Raw genomic sequence first — 7737 nt, 5'->3', positions numbered from 1 at the left:
TGTCCGTAAAGCGACACGGCTGCCGTATTGCTATAAGTTTTACGACACTAGCATGACGTCTCAAGCAAACTGAGCGAGGTAGCCACTAAAAATGTTGGTATTGATTCGATACCAAGTCAATATGGGACCTTTAACGCAGATACCGATTCTTTTTACTTCAAATGATTCTAGCTCATTGAATAATTTCGTAATCTTTGCTTTTAAATTGTTGAACATGTTTATTATTAGAATACAACACAGGACGAAGATTTTTAAAAATTGTTTCAACTAACTTATTAGTCAACTATAGCAACAAAATATTGATTATTTGATATTATTATGATTATTGTCATATTAATAATGTGATTTATGTACGTTTTTACCATTGTCTTTCATTTGTACCATAACCCAATTAAAATGACAATAACCCAATTTGTAATGCAACACATTACAAATCAATTTAAGGAAATCAAAATATAATGTAAATGCAGGTACCCTGACCACAAAATAAAATTCCTCAAAATAAGAAGAAATTACAATAATAAATTATGAATACAATCAAAATGATTTTAAATAATATCATGTGCGCACAATAACTATGTATACATACAAAGACTATATAAAATATAATAAAACTATGCCATATTACATACAAAAATGATGAGACTTTGAAGTAATATTAATTGGGAGTTGCTGTAAATTTGAATCAATGTGAGTTCTCCGATTTTAAGAGTTAGTAGTAATGAGTGTTTTTTATAATTGTATTTAAGGTGGATTTTTTTCAAGATTTTTTGGCGACCCCTAGCAGCTGCCTATATTGCCCAATGGGCCGACCGGCTCTGGCTTTTGCTCCCAAAGCCCCGTTGTGTCCCATAAGTTATACCCTAAGTTGTACACAATATGTAAATATAACAAGAACAATATGAACCAACCCTCGGCCATCTTTGTGTGGAGTTTGCATGTTCTCCTCGTGAATGTGAGGGGTTTTCTCTGGGTGCTCTGTTTTTTTGGCTTTATTCTTATAAAATTAGTTATTTTGTTTAATTTCCGCTGTTTTTTTTAGATTTAGCTATTCCAACTTTCTTCTTGTAAATTTTATTCTCGTAATTATGATTTTAATCCCACGATATTTTGACTTTATTTTTGTAACATTGTGTTTTTTTCTGCAACCTAATTTTCCACAAAAACTTGTTTGTGCTTCCCAATGGCATTATTTTTCTTCATAATATGACAAACTTACTCTTTTTTTACTTTTTTTCCCTCATTAGAATACAATTTTTCTTCTCTGATTTGCCAAAATTCAATAAAATGCTTTTTTGTTAATATTTTTGGTTGTCTGAAAGAGATTAAGGCTGTACAGCTCTGAGTGGTTAGCGCACAGGCCTCACAGCTAGACCCAAGTTCAATTCCACCCTCAGCCATCTCTGTGTGGATTTTCCATGTTCTCCCCGTGCATGCGTGGGTTTTCTCCAGTTTCCTCCCACATTCCAAAAACATGCTAGGTTAATTGGCCACTCCAAATTGTCCATAGGTATGAATGTGAGTGTGAATGGTTGTTTGTCTCTATGTGCCCTGTGATTGGCTGGCCATCAGTCCAGGGTGTACCCCGCCTCTTGCCCGAAGACAGCTGGGATAGGCTCCAGCACCCCTGTGACCCTTGTGAGGATAAGCGGTAGAAAATGAATGAATGAATATGAACCACACAAAAAACAACACAGATGTTTGTGAAAATAAACATAAAACAGTAATATCTTGATTCCATCAAGTTAGCGTCACCCTGATACAGATACTCCCCTTGGTATCGATATGATTGATAGTTCCAAACAGACATCTTTTGGGCCGAAACGAGTATGTGAAGGTAAAAAATGATTCAATTAGAGCTTGTGTGTGCATGTGTTTTGCACATGTATTGTCATCAAATATGCTGATCCTAGTGGAAAAATCCCGCTCACATGCTGTCTCCATGGAAACAGGCAAGAGGAGATGTAAGTAGGTGTGTGAGCGTGACAGTAAATGGCTATAGGGAGAGAGCAGGTTGCAGCAACATTCAGTGCATGTTATCAACAAAAACCGAAGGGTAAACCTGTGTCGTCCTATGAGCTTTAATGTATGCTCATGCATTTAGCCATGCGGATTGAAGCATCCAGAGGTTAATGGAGAGGTTCCTGCTGGAGTAGAAGCAGTAAGTAGGTTTCCGGCACTGCACATGCACTTACATACATGCATTCTCAGCACCCTGGTGTCGTCAGAAGAACCTGGAACTGAATCCGCTTAACACTGAGATGACAGGGGGACCTGAAGTGGTCCTCCCACATAGACACAATTTGGAAAATGCACAGCAGAGGATGTACTTCTTGAGACTGCTCAGGACTTTCAACCTGTCGAAGAAACTGCTGTCAACCTCCTGCAATACAATAATAATACAATAATACAGTCTGTTCTTTGCATCTCCATCATAGGTTAGTTTGGCTCCTGGCACCAAACTGGACAAGAGCAGACTGCAATGGACAATCAGGTCCGCAGAGAAAACCATTGGGACCAGCTTGCCCTCCATAGAGTATTGGTACAGGGTCAACATCTCTGCAGACCACTCACACCCTGCCCGCAAACTGTTCCAATTCCTCCCCGATACAGATTTGGAGATACAGACCACCGTTCGCCAAAACAACCACACACAAAAACACTTTCTTCACCCTGGCTGGCCAACCTTTTTAAAGTATGTATGTATGTATGTATGTATGTATGTATGTACGTATGTACGTATGTGTGACAAAGTGAATGAGTTAGAACTCATCACTTGTCCCTTGTATTATTGTATTCATGTTTTGTTGAGTTATGTTGTTGATAATAGTGCTGTATTTAATTCAAGCTAAATTGGGATTGGTTAGGAACAGGTGTACAGAGATCATCTTACCTGGGGATACTTACCAAGGGAGTCACCTGCAGGAATGTTTGGGGAGGAGCCGCCATGAGTGTCTGTGTTTTATAGGTTTGGTGATGTCATTAGTGACATCATCAGATCATACCATGTACTGGGGATGGGGGAGGGGGTTGTAAGGTTGGATGGGTATGTAATCTTTGGTTCAGGTAGGGAAATATGTGTATGTGTTCATGTTTTATGAAGAGTTGTAGTTGCAGTGGGTTCACATAAGATGATAGTGTTGAAGTCCAGTTTTAAGAGTTTCATGATTAGATGTGTTTTGTAGTATTCCACAAAAGTGGGACATTCTGGGCAGATTGAGAGTCCTATAAAAGGAGCAGCTGGGGCTTCTTTGGGACGACAGAAGGATGTGTGGCGGTGTTGCTGCAGGACTATGTTTCAGTGATGTGAGTGAATCAATTTTTCTTGCTGTTTTTGGGAAGTCAAGTTATTTTTTTTTCAATTCAATTTTTTTATTTTGGGTTTTTCATAAGTTATCTTCCATGTTAAATAAATGTGCCTAGCTTGAGCGAACTGCAAGTCTGCCTCCTGATTTTTCTGCAGCCCTCGGACACCACATTACGACAGTATGGATGTACGTATATGTTAGGGATGATTGGATGGATCGGCCACCAATCAGAATCAGTGGATTTCCATGAAAACTCATTAGCATAAGCTGGTAAATGCCTTTCAACACCAATCACAACAGCCAATCGGAATCGGCAGCATAAAATCTTGACCAGAGCATCTCTGATGTACAGTAAACCTCGGATATATCGGACTCGGATATATCGGAAATTCGCTCACAATGGACAGATAAAAAAGAACCAATTTTTCTGTAATGTATTTCCAATAAAAATTCATTGCATATATCAGATTTTTTATAACGGATTTTACCTATTTCGGACAAAATCTCCAGTCCTGTTCCAATTTCCCTTGCATATATCGCATGGCCGCATCGTGGCCTTTGATCCATCTTTGATCCATGTTCACAGCAAAAGCTGAAGATTATAACATCTTTGTATGAATTACATGTACATGAGCATGTACAACGAAATAAAAAAAAAATCTCAAATCTGTAGAAATGCCTTCTTGTTGCTATTAGCGAGGTTTAGAAACCAAACGATAAACGTAAGTGCAAACGATAATGACGTCACATGCTATTGAAATGTATGGGAACTTGCCGACTTGTCAATAGCCTGATATAAATCCGGATATAAATCCGAAAACTGACATTTTCCGGTATACGCATATAACGGATTTCGCTTATATCGGACAAAACCAGTGGGAACAATTGAATCCGATATATCCGAGGCTTACTGTATGTACTACTTCTTATTTATCCATATTTATATTACCAACCGCTGCTATTAGCACCCAAGAACATTTGCACTACATACTGTTCTGGACATAACATTGGGAATTTGTAACATGTAACATTGTACATACCATAATTATAATCCATCCATTTTCCTCCGCTTATCCAGGTTGCGGGCACAGCAGTGTCAGTGGGAAGGCCCAGACTTCCTGGTCCCTGGCCTCCTCTTCCAGTTCCACCAGGAGGACACCAAGGCGTTTCCGGGCCAGCTGTGAGACATAATCCCTCCAGCGTATCTGTCCTAGGTCTCCCTCAGGGTCTTCTCTCGGCTGGGCATGCCTGGAACACCTCACCAGATAGGTGTCCTGGGAGGCATCTGGACTAGATGCCAGAGCCAACTCAACTGGCTTTTCTCGAGGTGAAGGAGCAGCGGTTCTACTCTGAGCCCCTGTTGGATGAGTGAGCTCCTCTCCTCTTTGGTCCATCCACACTACAAAGGAAACATTTTAGCCACCTGTATCCGCAATCTCATTCTTTCTGTCATGACCCAAAGCTCATGACCATAGGTGAAGGTGGGAACATAGATCGACTGCTAAATTGAGAGCTTTGCTTTCTCTTCACCACGATAGTCCGGTACAACGACCGCATTACTGCAGACTCTACGCCGATCCGCCTGTCAACCTCAAGCTCCAACCTTCCCTCACTCGTGAACTTGTGAAGACACCAAAATAACTCCTCCACCTGGGGCAGGACCTCACTCCTAACCTGGAGAGAGCACTCCACCCTTTTTCGACTGAGAACCATGACCTCAGATATGGAGGTGCTGAGTCTCATCCCAGAAGCTTCACACTCAGATGCAAACCGCCCCAAATGCCAAAGGTCACAGCAGAAACAAGGTGGCAGGGTGGTGGTCCCCTTTTCAAGAAAGGTAACTATAGGGTGTGTCCCAACTATAAGGGGATCACACTCCTCAGCCACCCTATTCCAGGGTGCTGGAGAAAAGGGTACAGCCATTAGTCGAACCTCGGCGACAGGAGGTGCAATGTGGTGTTTGTCCCGGTCATGGAATACTGGACCAGCTCTACACCCAAAGGCATTCAACTCCGCAACTTCCCTTGCGGTGTCCTGTGGGTGGAGCTCCAGGAGTCAAGGATGCCATTTGGGCCTTGTACAACATGGAACCTTACTAACAGAATTTCGAGGTGCAGCCAAAGCATCAAATGGAGTCCAGTTTGGGGGCCAACAGTCACAGTCTGTCTTCAATATGCCTCACACACTTAGTAAACGCCTTTCAAAGTATAAAATGTAGAGGTACTCACCACTAATCCATTATAATGTAAGATGACGGATGAAAAGATGGAATTGGAGTGTTGGTGTCGTATTTAACCCTTAGATGCATAAGTGGGTCAAAAATGACCCGGTCAGGTTGTTTTCTTGAAATATCTTCATAATGAAAATTTTTTATCATTTCATATTCCAGGTATTCTTCAAAAACATGTTTTTGATATCATACCATTCACATTTTAATTTACCTTTTATACATTTTAAGACATTTTCTATGGAATCCAATAGGAACCTTTGATTCTTATCAACTTTGGCTGTCAGGAATAAATTAACTGTAGGCCACACAGAATATATCAGAAGTGTCGCCCCTCAGGAAGATTATTTTACACATAAAGTGTTAATACAACAAGTATTATCTTCATATAATATTGTGTATGTGTCTTTCATGTTAATATTATCAACAAATTAGCCAACTTTATAACTAGCTGACACTAGCTGGCTAACATTACTATATGTATTGTTAGGCATTACTCCTTTGTTTCCTCATCCATGCCTTGGCTGCTAGATACACAGCTGAAATTGCCCTACAGATTCTGGATGATGGAGAGGCAGTAACGGGGTTGGACTCTATGAGTCTGAAATGTCTGATAACCCAGACTTTTATCCAGGTAAAAGGACAAGCCAAGTATGGCCTAAAGATCTTCTGGGTGTGTGATGCACGCATCCTCTATGCAATAGATGGTATAGTTTACACTGGGAGACAACCAGTTCAGAAGAATTTGGGGAAAACATTGTCCAGCAGTAGAGAAACAGGTGTCAGATCTGGCCAAATAACAAAGATCACAAAGTCAGCCATAGGTGTGGGAAATGCAATATACCTGTGTGCAATGATCACAGAAACAGGTAGTTTGTCTGAACTGCATGCAGTGATGAGACAAGTGGAAACACGCAATGGATCCTCACATTTTCTATTGTTGCACAGGCTCATTTTCTTTTTCAAAGATGTGAAAAAAATGAAAAATTAAGATGTTTCTAACATGAAATCATTCTTGTGTGGTCCTAAATATAATACTAAATATCATACAAATGATTATTCCTAACCAAAATGGCAAAATTGGCATAAAAACGCATTGATTCTAGTATGGGTCATTTTTGACCCACTTATGGAAGAGTGTAGGGTCCAGTCACTCGTGCATCTAAGGGTTCATTTGCCCAAAACCTTCATTCATTCATTTTGTACCGCTTATCCTCACGAGGGTCGCGGGAGCGTCTAGCCCAGGGGTGGGCAAACTACAGCCCGGGGGCCACATCCGGCCCGCCAAGTGTTTGAATACGGCCCGCCCAATCTTTCCAAAGTATTTCATTTAAACTCAACATACAACCTGGCATCATGGCCTGAGCCAACCTTTTGATGGTTTTATCAATTTTGTTTTTTGACATGGTCTGTTGTTTACAAAGTGCTCCTGAAAAAAGTGACACAAGCACATAATAATAATAATAATAATTATTATTATTATTAGATTATTATAATTATTATTAGAACTATTATGATTATTATAATGATTATATTAATGCTAATTATTATATTAATTATATATAATATTATTGTTATATTTGCATATTTTACATAATAATAATATAAGAATTGTTATTTTAATTTTATTGTAATTATTATAATATTTTATTATTTTTCAAATATTTAAATATAAATATAAAATAATAAATAATAATAGCAGATTGCATTTTTACAGATACAATAATACCAGGTGGACTGTTACGTGTAAAATATATAGTCTGCCCCCCGCAAATTTTGTCATATCAATGCGGCCCGCGAGTCAAAAATTTTGCCCACCCCTGGTCTAGCCAATCCCAGGGCACATCTCGACAAACAACCATTCCCACCCACATTCATACCTATGGACAATTTGGAGTGGCCAATTAACCTAGTTTTTGGAATGTGGGAGGAAACCGGAGTACCTGGAGAAAACCCACACATGCACGGGGAGAACATGCAAACTCCACACAGAGATGGCCGAGGGTGGGATTCTACTCGGATCTCCTAGCTGTGAGGCCTGCATGCTAACCACTCGGCAGCCGTGCAGCCTGACCAAAACATGTGCATACTAAATGGCAAATGTTCTGTAATTGGAAGGTGGACAAAAATAAGTTAACGTAATACCGAACTTTCTGGATTACCTCTTTAAACATGCGTCCAATGTCTAAATGCTCTAAACAC

Source organism: Doryrhamphus excisus, linkage group LG12 (genome assembly GCF_037039965.1).
Source record: "Doryrhamphus excisus strain RoL-2023G ecotype Guam linkage group LG12, RoL_Dexc_Guam_v1.1, whole genome shotgun sequence".
Classification (NCBI taxonomy): domain Eukaryota; kingdom Metazoa; phylum Chordata; class Actinopteri; order Syngnathiformes; family Syngnathidae; genus Doryrhamphus; species Doryrhamphus excisus.
This window is presented reverse-complemented; position numbering follows the sequence as displayed.